The sequence below is a fragment of the Somniosus microcephalus genome, chromosome 8 (assembly GCF_052327205.1).
Source record: "Somniosus microcephalus isolate GS21.2 chromosome 8, FLI_Smic_1.0, whole genome shotgun sequence".
NCBI lineage: Eukaryota > Metazoa > Chordata > Chondrichthyes > Squaliformes > Somniosidae > Somniosus > Somniosus microcephalus.
In genome coordinates, this window is record NC_140994.1 from 216,779,797 (window position 1) to 216,801,442 (window position 21,646).

The 21,646-nt window shown below is 45.1% G+C and overlaps 1 long non-coding RNA gene across 2 annotated transcripts in view; it reads right to left on the reverse strand.

Moving 5' to 3' along the window:
• Positions 1-5,898: 5,898 nt before the first annotated feature.
• Positions 5,899-21,646, reverse strand: part of LOC147114103 (uncharacterized) — a 212,716-nt gene continuing 196,968 nt past the window's right edge. The window contains exons 1-3 of one of the 2 annotated variants that reach the window (XR_015079356.1): positions 19,585-20,743; positions 13,202-18,974; positions 5,899-6,331 (exon numbers count right to left, since the gene is read on the reverse strand). This is a non-coding gene — a long non-coding RNA (uncharacterized LOC147114103). Of the gene's footprint in view, positions 6,332-13,201; positions 18,975-19,584; positions 20,744-21,646 lie in introns of those variants that run through there. The other variant, XR_015079355.1, reaches the window with a different exon arrangement.

Below are 21,646 nucleotides of genomic sequence, written 5' to 3' on the forward strand. Positions count from 1 at the left end.
GCATGGATAGAGAATTGGCTAACTAACAGAAAGCAGAGAGTCAGGATAAATGGGTAATTTTCCGGTTGGCAAGCAGTAACTAGTGGGGTGCCACAGGGATCGGTGCTGGGGCCTCAACTATTTACAATCTACATTAATGACTTGGATGAAGGGACCGAGTTTACAATCTACATTAATGACTTGGATGAAGGGACCGAGTGTAATGTAGCCAAGTTTGCGGATGATACAAAGATGGGTGGGAAAGCAGGTTGTGCAGAGGACTCAAAGAATCTGCAAAGGGATATAGACAGGCTAGGTGAGTGGGCAAACATTTGGCAGATGGAGTATAATGTGGAAAAGTGCGAGGTTATCCACTTTGGTAGGAAAAATAAAAAAGCAAATTATTATTTAAATGGAGAGAGATTACAAAATGCTAGTTCAGAGGGACCTGGGGGTCCTTGTGCATGAAACATAAAAAGTTAGCATGCAGGTACAGCAAGTAATCAAAAAGGCAAATGGAATGTTGACCTTTATTGCAAGGGGGTTGGAGTATAAAAGCAGGGAGGTCCTGCTACAACTGTACAGGGTATTGGTGAGACCACCCCTTGAGTACTGCGTACAGTTTTGGTCTCCTTATTTAAGGTAGGATATACTTGCATTGGAGGCAGTTCAGAGATGATTCACTAGGTTAATTCCAGAGATGAGGGGTTTGACTTAGGAAGAAAGTTTGAGCAGGTTGGGCCTAAACTCATTGGAATTTAGAAGAATAAGAGGTGATCTTATTGAAACATATAAGATACTGAGGGGGCTCGACATGGTAGATGCAGAGAGGATGTTTCCCTTGTGGGGAAATCTAGAACTCAGGGGCATAGTTTCAGAATGAAGGGTTGCCCTTTTAGAACTGAGATGAGGAGGAATTTCTTCTCTCAGAGGGTCGTAAATCTGTGGAATTCTCTGCCCCAGAGAGCCGTGGAGGCTGGGTCATTAAATACATTTAAGGTGGAGATAGACAGATTTTTGCAAGATAAGGGAGTGAAGGGTTATGGGGAGCGGGCAGGGAAGTGGCTTTGAGCCCAAGATCAGCCATGATCTTACTGAATGGCGGAGCAGGCTCGAGGGGCCAAGTGGCCTATTCCTGCTCCTAGTTCTTATGTTCTTATTATACAACATGTAGAAGAGGAGTATTATGTAGAATATTCCCATATACAACAAAACAGCTTCTATAAACCCTCAGTAGTGACATGCAGAATGTTTCACAAAGGAATTATCATATACTTGGGAAACAGAATGATGTCTTTGCAATATCTTTGTTATTATCTAGTTCTCGGTATGTCTGAGAACTTATTCATAAAGAAATCGATCTGAAGTAACACAAAGCACTTAAGAAAGTAATTAACGTGGCGGGTAAAATTCTTGAAATGTCAGTAAGCAGCATCACTATACCTTTGTTTGAGTAACAATAAAACAGATGGTACAAGGATCCAAAGTTTACAGGTGTAGAAAAGTAAATTACTGTTACGGTAAGAGAAGCAATTAAGATAGCTGCCTTCCAAATGCTGTTATTGTATATAAGAGATTAAAATACATCAGATTATTGTGCAGTAATGCACAACCAGACTTTGACATTTTAGCTGCCACATTTACTTAAAACAAACATCAAATCTGAGTAAAGAGGATTATTTAACAGTATCTACTTTTTAATAGTCTGTGCAGCAAATATTGATTAATTGCTTAAAACTCTTACACATGTGCTCCCTGTTTGTTTCTGTGTAACTCAGTGGAATTCAGTGCATGAGAGTTGTCCATCTTATTTTAAAGGAAAAGAAGTACACAGTCTTTATTGTAGATTATTTTCTCATTCTTTGTAATGTCTCTTGCTACCACGCAATATTCACTGGTCTGAGGGGATCAGTAGAGCAACTGACCAACTCCTAGGCCACTATGTACAGTAATCTTTATCCAGCTTCTGGCACAAGTTCAATAGCACCCCGGGGAATTACCTCCCTTCCCTCCTCTATTACTTTGTGGCCCCAGAACGTCTCATGTGGATAACAGTGTGTGTCAACTTGGATCCCATTATTCTGTTACCTATTGTGTTGGGAGCATCTACTCTGTGTATTTTTTTTCTAATGTAATTTATCATTATGTCTTTAAGGTAACGTGACCTTATGCCTCTGCTGCCCAGAGGGTGGCCTGTTTTTAAGGTTTCAGCAGGCTTCTACAATGGCCATTCTATAACTAGTTATTGAGAGTTGTGTGAGAGATCAAACCTGGGGTGACTCTCCTTTGATTTTTCACTCCATTACTGTGGGAAGCAACTTATGTCAACTGAACAGTTCCCCATGATGGTGTGGCAGAAATCAGCAATTTCTGGTATAGGGACTCATTGTTGTAAACCCATGTCCTAATGCATTTAATATGACACAGTTATACATATCTATATTAACTACATTTGGAAAAGAGCCATTTTAATTGCTTTTCTTACCGTAAGAGCAATTTATTCTTTAGATTTATTAACTTTGGATTCATGAGTCATCTATTATGCTGTTCCACAAATAAAGAGACCAGCAACGTGTTGCACCACTGTGCCAACTATGTTGTGACACTTCCTTTATTGTCTTTGAAGTTGAAGTTCCCTCCCCCTTCAGCTCCAAAGACCTCCCATAGAAATCAACAAAGAAGTTTCCCGGACAATGTACAGCCATAAATCTGCTTCAAACTAAATAAATATATTGGCTCTAACCATCTGACATGATGACAGACTGGAGTGTGAGCATCACAGAAATAAAAACTGATCATTTTTTAACTAAATTCAGGAAATTTTCTGTTAAAAATCTCTGAAAAGAACTGTAGAACAATGGATTCCTGAGAGTGATTAAAAAGCAGTAATTTAATCAATAAATTCGAATGAAATGATAAACTGGCCTCTAGCCAAGCTGTTCCAGCACAGCTACAACACTGGCATCTACTTGACAAAGTGGAAAATTGCCCAGGCGTGTCCTGTCCACAAAAAGCAGGACAAATCCAATCTGGCCAATTACCACCCCATCAGTCTACTCTCAATTGTCAGCAAAGTGATGGAAGGTGTCGTCGACAGTGCTATCAAGTGGCACTTACTCACCAATAACCTGCTCACTGATGCTCAGTTCGGGTTCCACCAGGATCACTCGGCTCCAGACCTCATTACAGGTCCAAAAATGGATAAACGAGATGACTTCCAGAGGTGAGGTACGAGTGACTACCCTTGACTTTAAGGCAGCATTTGACCGAGTGTGGCATCAAGGAGCCCCACTTGCAATTCCTCAGATAATGAAGCAGTCCGTGCCCGCATGAAGTCAATCTGAATCAGGGGAAAACTCTCCACTGGCTGGAAGCATACCTAGCACAAAGTTTGTGGTTGTTGGAGGCCAATCATCTCAGCCCCAGGACACTGCTGCAGGAGTTCCTCAGGGCAGTGTCCTATGCTCAAACATATTCAGCTGCTTCATCAACTCTTCAGATAATGAAGCAGTCTGTGCCTGCATGCAACAAGACCTGGACAACATTCAGGCTTGGCTGATAAGTGGCAAATAACATTCGCGCCACCCAAGTGCTAGGCATTGACCATCTCCAACAAGAGAAAGTCTAACCACCTCCCCTTGACATTCAATGGCGTTACCATTGTCGAATCCTCCACCATCAACATCCTGGGGATCACCATTGACCAGCCACTTAAATAACATGGCTACAAGAGCAGGTCAGAGGCTGGGTTTTCTGTGGTGAGTGACTCACCTCCTGACTCCCCAAAGTTTTTCCAACATCTACAAGATACAAGTCAGAAGTGTGATGGAATACTCTCCAATTGCCTGGATGAGTGCAACTCCAACAACATTCAAGAAGCTCGACACCATCCTGGGCAAAGCAGCCCGCTTGTTTGGTACCCCATCCATCACCTTAAACCTTGACTCCCTCCAACACTGGCGCACTGTGGCTGCAGTGTGTACCATCTACAAGATGCACTGCAGAAACTCACCAAGGCTTCTTCAACAGCAACTCCCAAACCTACCACCTCTACCACCTACAAGGACAAGGGCAGCAGGAGCTTGCGAATACCACCACCTCCAAGTACCCCTCCAAATCACACACGATCCTGACTTGGAAATATATCACCGTTCCTTCATTGCGCTGGTTCAAAATCCTGGAACTCCATCGCCAATAGCACTGTGGGAGTACCTTCACCACAAGGACTGCAGCGGCTCAAGAAGGCAGGACACCATCATCTTCTCAAGGGCAACTAGGAATGGGCAATAAATGTTGGCCTTGCCACCTCCCTTTACTTTTCTCTCTTAATGCAGTAATCATGCACTGGTATAGATCCACAGCTAAATGATATCACAAACCATTACAGCTCACCCTTTACCTAACCCGCCTTTATGATTTTACCAGTGACAGTGAGTTCTAAATATTCTTTCACTTTTGTAACTCGCGTTTTTAACATAGTAGCCACAGCAATTCGTTCCTCGTGTTTTATAATGCAAAATAAGCCACTCCTGTGACAGCCATTATAACTCATTTGCACCTACAGTGCCATTAGTATACTTTTTAAAAAATGTATTCATTCAGGGGATGTGGGTGTCACTGGCTAGGTCAGCATTTATTACCCATCCCTAATTGGCCTTGAGGAGGTGGTGGTGAGCCACCGCTGCAGTCGGTGTGGTGAATCTTGGAACTCCCACAGTGCTGTTAGGTAGGGAGTTCTAGGATTTTGGCCCAGCGACAATGAAGGAACGGTGATATATGTCCAAGTCAGGATGGCGTGTGACTTGACAGGGAAGTTGGAGTTGGTGATATACCCATATGCCTCTGCCCTTGCCCTTCTAGGTGATAGAGGTCGCAGGTTTGGGAGGGGCTGACGCCGAATCCTTGGCAAGTTGCTGCAGTGCATCTTGTAGATGGTACACACTGCAGCCACGATACGACGGTGGTGGAGGGAGTGACTGTTTGAGATGTTGGGTGGGGTGCTGATCAAGTGGGCTGCTTTGTCCTGGATGGTGCCGAGCTTCTTGAGTGGTGTTGGAGCTACACTCATCCAGGCAAGTGGAGAGTATTCCATCACACTCCTGACTTGTACCTTGTAGATGGTGGAAAGGCTTTGGGAAGTCAGGAAATGAGTCACACGCCACAGAATACCCAGCCTCTGACCTACTCTTGTAGCCACAATATTTATGTGGCTGGTCCAGTTAAGTTTCTGGTCAATGGTGACCACCAGGATGTTGACAATGGTTGTTTCGACAATGGTAATGCCGTTGATTGAAAAGGGAGGGTGGTTAGACTCTTGCTTGTTGTAGATAGTCATTGCCTGGCATTTGTGTGGCACTAATGTTACTTGCCACTTATCAGCCCAAGCATGATTGGTAGCCAGGCCTTCTTGTATGCGGGCATGGGCTGCTTCATTATCTGAGGAGTTGTGAATGTAACTGAACACTCCACAATCATCAGCGAACATCCCCACTTCTGACCTTATGACAGAGGGAAGGTCATTGATGAAACAGCTGAAGATTGTTGGGCCTAGGACACTTCCCTGAGGAACTACTGCAGCGATGTCCTGGGGCTAAGATGATTGACCTCCAACAACCACAACCATCTTCCTTTGTGGAGAGTCTTTCCCCTGATTCCCGATTGACTTTAGTTTTATTAGGACTCCTTGATGCCACACTCGTTCAAATGCTGCCTTGATGTCGAGCATTCACTCTCAACTCACTCTAGAATTCAGCTCTTTTATCCATGTTTGGACCAAGGTTGTAATTAGGTCTAGAGCCTAGTGGTCCTGGTGAAACACAAACTGAGTACTGGTGAGCAGGTTATTGGTGAGTAAATGCCGCTTGATAGCACTGTTGATGATACCTTCCAGCACTTTGTTGAGGATTGAGATTAGCCTGATTGGCCAGATTAGATTTGTCCTGCAGGATGTACCTGTGCAATTTTCCACTTTGTCGACCAGATGCCAGTGTTGTAGCTGTACTGGAACATCTTGGCTAGAGGCACGGCTAGTTCTGGAGTACAGGTCTTCAGCACTACAGCCGGGATGTTATTGGGGCCCATAGCCTTTGCTGTATCCAGTGTGCTCAGCCTTTTCTTGATGTCACGTGGAGAGAATTGAATTGGCTGAAGACTGGCCTCTGTGATGGTGGGGATCTCAGTTCGAGGCCGAGATGGATTGTCCGCTCGGCACTTCTGGCTGAAGTTGGTTGTGAATGCTTCAGCCTTGTCTTATGCACTCACGTGCTGGGCTCCATGCACATGTACAGGAATCAACGCTTAGACATGAGTCATATTTTGGAAGATGTGAATGAATATCCAGTTTTTGCTCAGTCTGTAAATGAAATAAAATAAATAAATTGCATTTGTGTAGTACATTTTATGAGATTCCCAAAGCGCTTTACAACCAATGAAGAATGTTTTGAAGTGTCCTAATGCAGGGAAACACGTTAGCAAAACTTTGCACAGCAAGGCCCCATAAACAGCTATGAGATAAAATGAGATCAGATAATCTGCCTTAGCGATATTGGTTAGGGATAAATGTTGGCCAGGACACCAAGAGAACTCCCCTGCTCTTCTTTGAATAGTTCCATTGTATCTTTTACATCCATTTGAGAGGGTAGACGAGACCTTGGTGTAACGTCTCATCTGAAATATGTCTGCTCTGAAGGGCAGCACTCCCTCAACCGCACTGGAGTGCAAGGCAAGATTATATGCTCAAGTCTCTGGAGTGGGCCTTGAACCCACAACTTTTGAACTTAGAGGGGAGAATGTAAAATGAGTTCCTCAGTGCAACATCACCAACATCAATTTAACAACTATTTATCACATGTCTAAGGACAGTCATCCACGGCCCTTGGTGTATATCACATAGATGGTAACTGAGGCCTGTAGCATCAGCTTCCCAATTTTTTAGCTGCAGGATATGTATGGCCATGGGAGATCACAAGTCATTTACAGGATTAAGAACACCATTTGGCCCCTTTTAGTTCATCCATTCAGAAAGACTCCAAAGTCTTCCTACTAAAATATCCAACTGCTTCTTAAATAAATCCTCTAATACTCTATATGAAAGTCCATTCCATGCATTAATTACACTTAGTGTGAAGAAGAACTTCCTGAAAGCTACTACATCTCCAATATTCCTTTCCTCTCCAGGATCCTTGAATGTGCTGTCGTCTCTTAGATCCATGCCCATCTCTCCTGCAATTCTCCATTAGAATCCCTCCAAATAGGATCTGGACCTCCCATCGCACCAAAATAGCCCTAATGAAAGTTACAAATAACATTCTCTGAGACCATCACCATCTCCTTTTGCCTTGCACCATCTCTTAATGTCTCTTAATCTCTCCTGTCTCCTATCACAGACCTTCCCTTTTGTTCTTTCCTCCCCTCCTGCCTTTCCCTGCCCTTGCACTTGCTTAAAAACCTGTTACATCTCCAGCTTCTTCCAGTTCTGACGAAGGGTCATCGACCAGAAATGTTAACTCTGTTTCTCTCTCCACAGATGCTGCCTGACCTGCTGAGTATTTCCAGCATTTTCAGTTTTTATTTCTCTGAGACCATGGTGCATTATCTCTCTTTGTCTTCCTCAAATTTCCAGCAGCCTTTGGCACAGCCCATCACACCACCTTGCTCTGACACCTCTCTTTTGTTGTCCAGACCAGGGGCAGTACCATTCCTTGGTTCCACTCTTGACTATCTGATCATAGGCAGAGCAACTCTAGTAATAGTTTCTCTTCCTAGTTCTGCACCATCACCACAGGAGTCCCCAAAGGATTCATCTTTGCCCCTTCTCTTCCTCATCTACATGCTACTTTTTGGCAACATCATTGGGGTCAACTTCCACATATATGCTAATGACACCCAGCACTACCTCTGCATTCCATCTCAATCCCTCCATTGCCTCTGTGTTATCAGACTGCTTCTCTGACATTGAGTCATATAGATATGTGAAGAGAAAAAGATTGGTGAAGTCAAGCGTAGGTCCCTTGCAGTCAGAATCAGGGGAATTTATAATGGGGAACAAAGAAATGGCAGACCAATTAAATACATACTTTGGTTCTGTCTTCACAAAGGAGGACACAAATAACCTCCCAGAGATGTCGGGGAACATAGGGTCTAATGTGAGGGAGGAACTGAATGAAATCAGTATTTGTAGGGAAATGGTGTTAGGGAAATTGACGGGATTGAAGGCCGATAAATCCCCAGGGCCTGGTAATGTACATCCTAGGGTCCTTAAGGAAGTGGCCCTAGAAATAGTAGATGCATTGTTGGTCATCTTCCAAAATTCTATAGACTCTGGAACAGTTCCCATGGATTGGAGGGTAGCTAATGTAACCCCACTATTGAAAAAAGATGGTAGAGAGAAAACGGGGAATTATAGACCGGTAAGCCTGACATCGGTAGTGGGGAAAATGCTAGAGTCCATTATAAAAGATGTAATAGCAGAGCACTTGGAAAACAGTGACAGGATTGGACAAAGTCAACATGGATTTACAAAAGGTAAATCGTGCTTGACTAATCTACTGGAATTTTTTGAGGATGTAACTGGTAGAATAGATAAGGGAGAACCAGTGGATGTGGTGTATTTGGACTTTTAGAAGGCTTTCGATAAGGTCCCGCATAAGAGATTAGCATGTAAATTTGAAGCACATGGGATTGGGAGTAAGGTACTGACTTGGGTAGAGAACTGGCTGGCAGACAGGAAGCAAAGAGTTGGAATAAACCGGTCTTTTTCCGAGTGGCAGGCAGTGACTAGTGGGGTACCGCAGGGATCGGTGCTAGGACCCCAGTTATTCACAATATATATTAATGATCTAGACGAGGGAACTAGATGTAATATCTCCAAGTTTGCAGATGACACAAAGCTGGGTGGGCGTGTGTGCTGTGAGGAGGATGCCGAGAAACTCCAGTATGATTTGGACAGTTTGGGTGATTGGGCAGATGCATGGCAGATGCAGTATAATGTGGATAAATGTGAGGTTATCCACTTTGGTGGCAAAAACAGGAAGGCAGATTATTACCTGAATGGCAATAGATTGGGAGAAGGGGAAGTGCAACGAGACCTGGGTGTCCATGTGCACCAGTCGCTGAAGGTAAGCATGCAGGTGCAGCAGGCGGTTAAGAAGGCAAATGGTATGTTGGCCTTCATAGCGAGAGGAATCGAGTACAGGAGCAAGGATGTCTTCCTGCAGTTGTACAGGGCCTTGGTGAGACCACACCTTGAGTTTTGTGTGCATTTTTGTTCGCCTTATCTGAGGAAGGATGTTCTTGCCATGGAGGGAGTGCAGCGAAGATTCACCAGACTGATACCTGGGATGGCAGGAATGACGTATGAGGAGAGATTGGGTCGATTGGGCTTATATTCGCTGGAGTTTAGAAGAGTGAGAGGAGATCTCATTGAAACTTATAAAATCCTAACAGGACTAGACAGACTAGATGCAGGAAGGATGTTCCCGATGGCGGGGAGTCCAGAACGAGGGGTCACAGTCTAAAGATAAGGGGTAAGCCATTTAGGACAGAGATGAGGAGGAATTTCTTCACCCAGAGAGTGGTGAACCTGTGGAATTCTCTTCCACAAAAGGCAGTTGAGGCCAATTCATTAAATATATTCAAGAAGGAGTTAGATATATTTCTTAAGGCTAAAGGGATCAAGGGATATGGGCCGAAAGTAGGGACAGGGTACTGAATTTGGATGATCAGCCATGATCTCCTTTAATGGCGGAGCAGGCTCGAGGGGCCAAATGGCCTACTCCTGCTCCTATCTTCTATGAACTGTAAATTCCTCCAGAAATTGTTGGGAAGACCAAAGCCCTTGTTATGGGTCCCTGGCACAAACTCCGTACCCTTACCACCAACTCAATTCCGTTGCCTGGCTGCTGTGTCAGGCTTCAGAACTTCAGCATCCTGTTTGACCCTGAGATGACTTTCCAACCCCATATCCTCTCTGTGACAAAGGCCATCTACTTCCACCTTCAGAGCATAACCCGCCTCTACCGCTACCTATGCCTATCTGCCGCTGAAACCCTCATTCATGCCTTTGTCACTTCCAGGCTTGAAGGCTTGATTACTCCAATGTTCTCCTGGCTGCCCTCCCAGCCACCATCCTGTGTAAACTTTAGCTCATCCAAACTCTGCATGGATGTATCCTATCCCGTACCAAATCCTACTTGCCTTTTTCCTCACTGCCCTACATTGGCTCCTGGCCACCTAATGCCTTGAATTAAAATTCTCATCCTTGTGTTTAAACCCCTCCATGGCCTCGCCCCATCTATCTCTGTAACCTCCTCTTTGCTTTACAACCCTCCCCGTCCCATACGCTCCATTCCTTTGACTTCAGCCTCTTGTGATTCTCTCCCTCCTTTTGCCCCATTGTTGATGGCTGTGCTTTCAACTACTTAAGCTCCACATTAGAAATTCTCCCATACCTTTCTGTCTCTCCACCTCCCTCTCCTCCTTTAAGACCTCCTTAAAACCACCTATTTGATCCTCCTAATCTCTGGTTCTATGGATGTTTTTCCTCTGTGAAGCACTTTGGAATGCGTTTCTATGTGAAAGGTGCTACATAAGTGCAAATTGCTGATATCAGTCCTAAATTTGCCTTTTATTAGTTTAAACCCATGGCCCCTACTCTCTCACCATTGTGGATATTTTACTTGCATTTAGCTGCAGATTCTGACAAACCAAAGCTAGACGCCAAACTTTGATCTGTTCTGTGAAGAATATGAGCTGATAACAGGCATCCACAACTGACATGTTTGGCCAGAACTAAGCATGTGACTGAACACGTACACTCCAGAATGATTTCAAATAAAATTCAAACTTGGCTTCAAATAAATGCACTCAAATGCAAGTGACCCTGAGCTGGAAAAAAGTTTGCTGTTTGTTGTGGAGGATTGTTTTTATTTCCTTGCCAAAAATGAACAGTTCAGTCTTCCAAATCTCTTAGTTGGACTTCAGCCAGAGGAAATGAAGCTTCCAAAAGAATGAAAGAAACTCCTGGTACAAACTAGGAGCTGAACATGACAAAGGAAAAAGCTACAATAGGGTACAAACAATCTAATATAACAGCAAGGGGGCGAAACAACGAACGATGGGAGACAGAGGAAGAAATGCACTGCTGTTGTGTGCAAGTAGGGCCATCAGGATTGTCCCGGAGTCTCCAGGAATGAAAGAGTAACCTCCTAGACACTAGTACGATAGCAAAATACTGCAGATGTTGGAAATCCGAAATAACAACAGAAAATGCCTTCGATCTAGTTCCTTTTCTCTCCAGTTTTGAAGAAGGGTCAAACCCAAAACGTCAACTCAAATTTCTCTCCACGGATGTTGCCTGACTTGCTGAGTTTTTCCAGCATTTTCTGTTGTTACCTCCTAGACACTGCTGTGTGCAACCCGGGAGAAAAATCATATGGGCATGAGAACACTCTTTGAACACTCATTTATTCGTTATAAAAATGTTGGAGAGAGGTATGCTGGTAAAGAGCAATCTTTTTTCATTTGCTTTTCAACACATGATGAGATGATGTCAACCACATTGAAATGCATCATTTAGAATTCATGAAAATGATGCTTGGCACTTTTGACTCTTCTCCCTCTCCAAACAAAGCAAGGTTTCGAAGTACTTTGGAAGCTAATGGTTTTTCTAACATATTGGTGATTATCCGTTCCATGTAGCCAGCAGCGATTTTCCCATCTTGGGTATCTCCATATCAGTTAGTTCAAAGCAAACACCTTGGAGCTAATGTGGTATGGCGATTGGAGCAGCTCTGGGGAGCAGAGACCCATAAACAGAAAACTGAAACTGCTACACAAAATTGGACATAATGGTAGTCATTTTTAGAGTATGCACTGGTGATGTAGAAACTTGCCTGCTGCCGCGCATATTGGAAAATTGCAAAGATTGCGCCGATGATTTTCTGAAGTGAATTGATTCCTTGCCATTGGCCTGTACTCGGAAAATAGTAGGAGCCAGCCCATGATTTTCATAGATTGCATTTTCTCTGCAGAATCTCTTTGCTCTGGATAGGACTGATTTGCATAGACTTTGAAGACCTATGTTAATCATTGAATCCCAAGCTTGTGGGACTCAGTGGGGAAAAATCCATTCCATTAAATATATACCGCATCACTAATAGGCTGGAGATATGGGGTGATTGTGATAAATATAGGCATGGTTGATCCAAACACTCATAGTTGCCAACCATCCACTTTCTGTGTGGGCAATTAGGGATTAGGTTTTCCTGACCCACATTTGATGCTTGCAGTGGTGGGCTGGAAGTGAACTGTTTTCATGCTAGTTGGAGTCACTCAGTAATGCATCTCTTGTGCTATAGTCAACCGATATATATTTTTGATGCTAATGGAGAGCACTTTACTAAGCAGGGATACAGACCAAAGAGAACAAGAGTAAAGCCTGCAGAAGAGCCAAACCCAGTTTCACGAAATAAAAACAGAACCAACAAACCAAAGAAGTCTCTATTTGACAAAGAATTAACTAACACGAGTCAGAAGCGTCCTTAAACAGTACTGAGCTGAAACAACTTTTGAAGACCGAAAGAGAGCGGAATACGGAATATTGCAGCATACAAAAGGCCTTTAAATTAAAGCCCAGGTACAAAAGGAAACTATCATGGTGGGCATGACATTAGAAGAAGAGATCACGAAATATATACACATTTAAGATAGAAAAGGGGGAGATAATTGATAAACTAATCAAACTTAGAGAGGATAAACCCTTGGTCTGGATGTATTGCATTTACGCATATTAAAAAAAGTTAGGGGTGACCTGATAGAGGTCTTTAAGATTATGAAAGGGTTTGATAGGGTAGATGTAGAGAAGATGGTTCCACTTGTGAGGGAACTAGGGGCCATAAATATAAGATAGTCACTAATAATAGGGAATTCAGGAGAAAGCTCTTTACCCGGTGAGTGGTTGGAATGTGGAACATGCTACCACAAGGAGTAGTTGAGGTGACTAGCATAGATGTATTTAAGGGGAAGCTAGATAAACATATGAGGGAGAAATGTATAGAGGGATATGTGAAAGGGGTTAGATTAAGAAGAGTGGAAGGAGGCTTGTGTGGAGTATAAACACAGACGTGGACCTGTTGGGCTGAATGGCCTGTTTCTGTACTGTAATTACTATGTAATACTATATAAGAGGTTAGCTTAGACAATAGTGCAAGATTTATGAATCTACCTTCGGAGCCGCCTTTGGCACTGCTGCTCAGTCATGTTGAGGTAGCTGACCCTGTGTCTGTAGACCCTGTTTGGGGGGTATCTCCTGCACCGATGGGCTTCCATGCGCTGGCCCCTTCTGGCCTGTGCTGCCTCAGGTGGGTGAGCAGCAGTCTGTCGCTCCTGCTCCTGCTGCTGGTGCTGCTGTTGTGCCTGGTTCTGCTGCTGCCATGCCTGGTGCTGGAGGTCCTCTAATGCCAAGAAGGGAAGGAAAAAAAGGCCTCCCATGCTTTTGGTAGATGCCTCAGTTGAGGAAGCGCTGAGTGAGGGTGGTGAGAGGGGTTTCGCAGGAAGTCACACTGGAGAAGTGTGTGAGGCTCCAACCTTCCACAGGTGTGGCTAGGCCTGGTAAAGATTGCCCCAGACCTGAGACAACAAAGTCCTGCCACCTGCAAATGATGACTGATCAAATATCCTCTTCAATGTCGGACCTGCAGCTGATAGTCAACAAGCCAATAGTGTTCACGCCAGGTTTCACAGGCGTCATCCCCACCAGGCGTGTTTTACGTGGGAAAAGGGTTAAACAGGCAAGGGGCTGTTAAAATGGGATTATGAAGGCTAATTAGTGCTATTTAAGAGCCCTAAAGACCAGTCCCGCCAGTTGCAGGCGGGACTGATTCGGGACCATCAGACACACCTAGATTAAAATGGCGTGGAGGCGGGAACCAGGCGGGAGGGTCCCGACCCCCAGGTTTTGCGATTTTAACCCCCCACCCGCCTCAAAGCCTGCCTCACGGCCCAATGAAAATCGAGGACAACATGCCTAACTTATGTCTTTACTCTCCCACAGGACCATCAAGAGCCCCCCTCCCTACTGTCCAGGAGGAAGAGCAGGAGGACTCCTCAGAGGATGCTGCATCCTCTGAGGGAGCAGCGTCAGCAGAAATGAGTGCACCCTGCACCAGCGCAGAGACACACACCTCGGTGGGTTGTTTGTGAGATAGAGTAGTGTTGTCACCTGGTGTATCACAAGTCATGAGTGAGCAAGAGCAGATGGTGGAGACAGGGACAGCAGTGGAGAGTCCTCGTCAGAGGCTGCAAGATGCTCCTAGCTCTGCTCAGCTGCATGTAGATGCTGAGCCTTGGGGTCCATCCAGAAAGAGAGCAGTGCTGGAGCTTCAGGAACAAGTGCAGTAGGCTCTGACAGGGTTTGCAACCACGGTGACAGAGTGTGCAGAGAATGGAGGAGTCCATTTCAAATATAAGCAACGCCATGGCGCATGCATTGGCAAATATAGGTACCGCCATGGAAAGGATGGCAACCTCCATAGAGGACATAAATCGCCAGGCTCAGAACAACATGGTAACACTTCTAAATAGATGGTCAGCTATGGAGGATAGATGGGCATCTATCATGGAGAGGAACCAGAGGTTCATGGACGTCCCTGTTATGAGGAATGTCAGTACAAACATGGGTCCTCATGGCCCCACTGATGTGCAGCAGGGTGGCCTCCAGCTACTTGCTAGCAGAGAAGTGCGGTTGGCCCATGAGAGGGATGATGGTAGGAGGGTACATGCAAGTGGGGGCTCCTCTCCAAGTGCTCAAACTGCCAACCCCATGGTCAGAGACCCAGATGCCTCCCTGAACAATGATGTCTGAGTCTGTCTCTGTGTAGCCGCAGGAGGAGCAGACTTTGGCGGGGCCCTTACAGGCTCCAAAACCCAGAGGTTGACTGCCAAAGGCATCTAAGCAGGCGCAGCAGGGAAGTGAGCAGGCTGCCTCTACATCTGCTAAAGCCACAGGGGTAGCACCATGTAATAGCATGCGTAAGAGAAAGCTGCCACATAAATAGTCACAAGGGTACTCACTTGGGTGTTCTGCTGGAAATTAATGCTAAGTTTATGTTCTTTTATTCTATTGTAATGAATTAATGTTCTGTGAATGTTTGAACTGGTTGCCACATGTGTGGTCACAATTTGAAGTGACACAGTGAAGGGTGAGGGAACCTTTTATGTCCAGCAATGGTGGTGACAGTGTAAGGAATGCACAGATCATTGTAGAGATGCTCTATGGTGTTGAAGTGTGGTCACAGCAACCTTCATGTGGATGTGGCAGCTACATGTCTGTGCTGCATAAATGTAGGTGAATTTGGCATTGATCGGGCCAGCCCTGGCATCACGGACAGCAGTGTGCTCGCGTGCTGGTCACAATGGGTGGACTGCCGCAGAATGTGTGTTGTGAACTTGTGTTGCTACTTTTAATGATTTGTGAATCTATACCCCTAGATCCCTTTGCTCCTCTACCCCATTTAGAATCTTATTTTCCAAGGATTATGGGGCCTCCTTATTTCTCCTACCAAAACTCACCACCTCTGACCTATATTGAAATTCATTGCCATTTACACGCCCACTCTGAAAGTTTATTAACGTCTTCTTGTATTTTTTCAGTCTTTCTCAGTGTTAACTATACCCCTAATTTGGAATTTGGGCCTAGAAATTCGGTATGGTCCCGCCAGGTCTTTTGCGCCCGAAATTTAGCGCTCGCCAGGATTCCCGTAGCGCCCGCCTAAAATTCAGTTGCGACGGGCCAAGACGGCGGCGGGCGCTATTGCAGGGTTTGGCCGCCTCGCTAGGGGCGTTAAATGTCACTTTCAGGCGTTCAGCTCCCGCTGCGGCACCCGATGCGGTGCGGCAGGCTGGGGTACTGCAGGCCTCCTCCTTCTCTTAAGGAGGAGCTGCCTGCAGCCATCAGATCACCGGTGGATTCCCCCGGCAAATGAGCCCGGCACCACGGAGAAGTGCCGGGCTCGCGGGACACAGACATCAGTGCCGCGGGGGGGTGGTGCAGGAGTCCGGGGAGGGAGGTGCGGGCAGGCGGCTGCCGGGAAAGCGGCCGGCCGCCGCTCCACCTTTATGCGCCGGCCTTTCGGAGCTGCAAGACCCCGTTTTACAAACGCTGTTTGCGGCTGCCACGGGCGAGGCGGCCGCAACTGAATTTGGCCATCGGGCCGGAATAGCATTGCAACCGGGGCGCTGCGCACACCGATGACGTCATCGGTGCCGGCGCAGCGCTACCGGCTAACGCCGATGTTAGGGTCCATCTGAATTTCGGGCGGTAGAAAACTTTAGGCGCAAACCACTTTATAGCCAATAAGTGGGCGCAAACGCAACTGAATTTCTAGGCCTTGGTGTCATCCGCATGTTTGAAATTGTACTTCCGATTCCCGAGTCCACACCGTTTATGTAAATGCTGACCAGCAGTGGTCCCATTATTATTTGAATTTTGAAACAAAGAGCCTCTGATTATCTCAGCTGATTACCACCTGTCGTGTTGACAGATAATGTAAACATTTTAATTACTAACAGCTGGCAGGCACACAAAGTGAGAGACAGAGACGCACAGGGCCTGAAAATGCACAGACTGGACCATCCTGGTGTACATGCTTCCTTGTGCTTGGCCACGGCTGCCACTGTCAACCCCGCTGAAGTTCGCGGGGTCAGGTGATAGTCCTCAAAGCCTGCGTTTGGCACTTGGAGACAAGGTGCTGCCCACCAGAAGAGTCTGTATACTGCGGCATGAATGGCCAGCTGGGAGGAGGCCGGCCCTCTCCAGAATCAGGATCGGTGAGCCTGGATTCTCCATTATTTCTCTCTTGGTCTCTCTCACTGCTATAAGACAATGTAAACAGTCTAGTTATTAGCTATCAAGGAAAGATGAATAGTAATTTCAGAATTTAGCTTGTTTTTTTAATTGAGCAATAAATTAAGTGAGAACGACACCGTGGAACACTGCTGAAATTTCTTGGGGAGTTCTGCTGGTCTTGTGTCACATCTCCTGCAGAAGATTGGCAGACTGGCCCAGAAAACAATGGAGGCATGGTTGTGCCAGGTGTCCTCCATTTCCAAAGGCTAATATGGGTTGGAACCTCTGTCTGCCCCTTACTTGGGCACATGATTCAGAGAAGATAAGGCAGAGGTCCATGTGGACATAGGAATTTATAATGGGAAAAAGTTGACAGAAAAAGTATGACAAAAGTGCAATAAAAGGAAGTCAAGTGGTACATACACGAAGTACCACAGACATAAAATATTATATATAATATAGATATTATATAGCCATGGAAAGAGTAGTGCAAAAATTTACTAGAATAATACCAGGAATTAAATTTTATATTTATGGAGAAAGAGAAGGAAAGGGGAAATTCACAGTATTAGTTTTCCAAAATTATGAAGCGTACTGAAAGCTAGTTTCCTCTTGTTGGTGAGTTGATAAGAAGGAGTCATTGCCTCAGGATTATCACGAGAAGAATAAAGGGGAAAGTTAGAAGAAAGTTTTTCACACGGAGAATTTTGGAACATGGAATGCTTTATAAGAACTTGAGACAGACTATTACATTATTTAAAAAGGAATTGAATAAGTATTTGAAAAGTAATAATATGTAAGGATACAGGGAAAGAGCAGGGAAATGGGATTAGAATGGACAGCACTAGTTGAAGAGCTAGCATCGGCACAAGCTCCATTCTTTGGGCTTTAAACACTGTGATTCTATGAAAAAGAAAATGGCTCATGCTCCACCTACAGCAAACTGAAAAAACTGAACATCATGAGGCAAAACAGGGAATTTTTGTTCCTGCTAACACACATCAAACCATGTGTTAACAGTGTCTTCTGATAAGTGTTTTAAGATTCGTAATCCAGTCACAGACTTTTTGAACCATTCTTCTTTGAACTCTAATATGCCTAGTATACAATAATACATTGTAATACACTTCATCGAGAATTTTTAGGACAATTGAATTCCCAATTTTCTTTATAAGTCTTCAGTTATCACACTTTAATTCTGCACACTATTAAACCAGGCGGATTTGATAAAACTTCTTGCTGATGTAAACAAAACGGTTTCCTGTCCAAGCGTGCATTCCTTGCAGGCAAAATTTAACATTTCCTTCCTGCTTGCTGTTATTTTTGACTGGGGTAGTTGATGTGTCTATTGAAAATTACAAACTATATTCAGTTTGGGCAATATCTCTCCAGTATTCTGAAAAACAATTGTCAATTTATTTGTACTTGCAGTGAATACTAGATAGTTTTGTAGTAAGATAAGTAGTTTTGTCAGACTCCTACAGAAAGCCACATAAACTGGTCCAGGGCCTGCAAAATATTCATGTGCATGAAACTTTTTCCTTAGGATGCCTGTGGGGTGGGACAAATACACTTGGCCAAGAAAATGGTTGAACATCCACAGAGCAAAAAAATATTTTTATTCCATTGAGTGGTTGTACTGGTTTCACTTTACCATTTCAGTATTTGCGTGCTGCATGTACTATCCGTATAAACTTACATTCAAATTATTTGCCTTCTCCTGACAAAGACTGCGGATAAAAGGATGAATAATCAGAATTTCCCTTTGCGATCACCAGCTTGCTGCATTCTTTCATTTTTGTTTCAATTTCCACTTGAGTGGGCAACTTGCTTCAAGGGATCCAGTTAGTCCCAGAGGTAGAGCACTGGTCTTCCAAACAGGGGCTGACGTTCTGAGTCCCAAGCCTTGGCTGTATTTTAATCTTGCCAGCTCAAGGTGGTTTTTGGCCAATTTTCAGGCTGCCACATGAAATACTTTGTGATGACGGAACAGGTCACCTTAGGGTGGATGAAAATCTGACAAGGCTTGTAGTTCTCTGCCAAATTTGCATTTTGTGTTGACAGAACATGGAGTGGTATTGACAGCGGCTGTAGCTAAGTCCAGGACTGAGACTGTTCTGTCTGTAAGAGTCAGTGTTGCAAAATTGTGAACCTAGAGTGGAAAGATAAATGATTAGTAAGTCATGTCTTATTTTTCCCACTTTTGTTTGAGGAGTCTAGCTCCATTCAATAGTATAACAGATAACTCAACAAGAACACAGAACACTGGCATATTGAGTGTCAAGAACTCAGTGATCAAAAGTTTCGATTTAATACACAGAACGTATCTATTTTGAATATTGATTAAACCCTCCAGCTACAGTAACCAGGGTGTGTTTACTGGGGGTTTGTTTGGGGATGGACTGGATTAGGAATTAATTTTGCTTAATATTTGCAACTCGGCCAATTCATCTACCGATTGAATGTGAAGAAATGAGCAATTAGTGGATCAGCACATTGTCCTTTCCTATCTCAATTCTGCCCAGACTAATAGGATCAAAGTCCTGTTTTCACTGACAGTTGCAAGGGTAATTAATGGTCGCGATTTTATCAGCACTGAGGGGGCGGGTTTGGAGGCGGGTCAAGGGTTAAAATCATTTTGATTGATGGCTGGTTCCGATCCCACCGTCAACCCGCCTCCAAGCAATTTTCCCAAGTGTCGGGTCCCCAATTTGCACATGGACCGGACACCTAGCGGCAGGAAGATGATTAAAGCCACTTACCTGCCTGTTAACAGGTACTTGATAGTAGTTAACAGGCTCTTTTTCAATGTTGTCGCTTCTGCTTCAGGGTTCCCGACATCTGGACACCACGCCAGGTAAGTGTGGTATGGTGTGAGTCTGCTGTAATGCTTCTGCATTGATGAAAGCTGCAGAAGTGGGGTGAAGGATCCAATGGTGCACTGGTGAGTTTCAGAGGTAAGAAAATGTTGGGAAAATCATTTTTAATCACTTTTCTGCAGGTAACAAGTTTTGAAATCAATGTCTAGTCCCACCTCATTGGGAGAACCTCTCTCACCAGTGACAGGTCGCTTCTGTAACCTCAGCTGCAGCTGCCATCTGTTGATGGAGGGAGTGAGTCATTGGAGAGTCTGGGTGCAAGAGCTTACAGTGATTGTCAGTGTTTGCAGCACTTCAATGCTGTGAAACACTGAGAAATGAGCTGGCAAAAAAAATTGTGCGTGGACCCTTTAGAAAACCGGCAGATGACATGTCATCAAATGATGTCATCTGACTGGCTTCCTCTTACTTGGCCGGCAAGCCTGCAGGGCGGGTTTAACAAGGTCAATCAGTGTAAAATCAAGTCCGTGGGCCGGATGCAGTTGGGGGCGGGACTGGAACCCAGAAACCACCTGACCCGCTCCCAACCCGCATCAAATGACAAAATTGTGGCCTATGAGTTTAGGGCAGCCTCAATCCATTTCCTGGTGGAAAGGAAGCACAACACGCTCAGGCTGATTTTTCAGTGATTTGTGCCCAGGGAATGCCTATGCCTTGGGTGCAAAGCAGAAGGAAAAGGGGCCAAGATTCAAGGGGCTGAATCTTAACTCCCAAAAGCGGGTGGATTGGGGTCGTGTCAGATGTTAAAATGCAAAAAATCTGAAACAGGAGTCCAACGTGCCTCCAATCTGCCCACCTCCAGTTTTAACGGAGGCAGGACGAGGGGCGGGCAAGCAATCCGCTCATGGGAAGTGGCTTGGTGATTTAAATATTATAATGAGGCTGCCTGCCTTCATTTTAAGTGTTATTCTATTTTTAACTCAGTTTGGCTGGGCTTCCCTTGCCTCTAGAAAGCCAGCGGGTGCAAAGAGGCGAGAAGAGCTAAATCCATAAGGTAAATGCCTTTACAGCACTGCTTGTGCACCAGGAGGAGCAGAGTGTTTCCTCCAGACCCGATAAGCTACCCAGTAAACCCCCACCCCCCCAATCTGTCTTATCCCCCCCGACCACCATCTGCTCCCCCCCAACCACCATTTGCCTCCCCGAATATCATTGTTCCCCCCACCCCCCACGGACCACTATCGGACCCCCTTCCCTGTGACCGGGACCCCCATGACTACCATCGAAACACCCCGTGATCAGACCTCTCCCCAGTGATCGGGATACCCCCCATGATTTCTCTCATTCCCGCAATACGCCTACCCGCTCTCGTAGGCTTCAGCCTCTGAAGCAGACTGCCTGCCCGAAAGGCCTAGTCAGGCTGCCTGTGGGTGGGAACCCGACAGAAAAAAATTTAAAGGAGCCCTGCAGTTAAAAACTGCAGGACATTCGGGAAGCCCTTTCTTCCGGGTTTCCGACCTCAGAACAGCACCCCCACACCCCCCACATGGAACTCGTGCCTCCAGGCTAATATCCAGACCAAGAAGTCAGGTCTCCACCCTCTTTGCATTGCTTGCAATGCTTCTATAGTTTCCTTGGGGATAAGGGGAACTGAGGCGCTGGGGGTAGATCTTGACTTTGTGTGATAGTGTAAAATGGGTGATAACGAATCAGGAGAGATGTAAAATGGGGAGCTGACTCGCTATCACCCATTTTACACAGTCATACAAGGTCAAAATCTACCTCTTGATTTCTAGAATAGGTGCAAAGATTGTAATTTTATGGTAATGAGACAGGAATGAGATCACACCCCTCACTAGGTGTTTGCTTGTCAGTGACCCAAAGATAGGGGCACTCACAGATAGTGGGTCTTACTGCTTACAGTAAGCCTCCCGGAGGATCTGAGAAGGGGCGGGGAGCAAAGGCTAGGAGGTTGAAAATGTTAGATGCATTTTTATTATAGGAC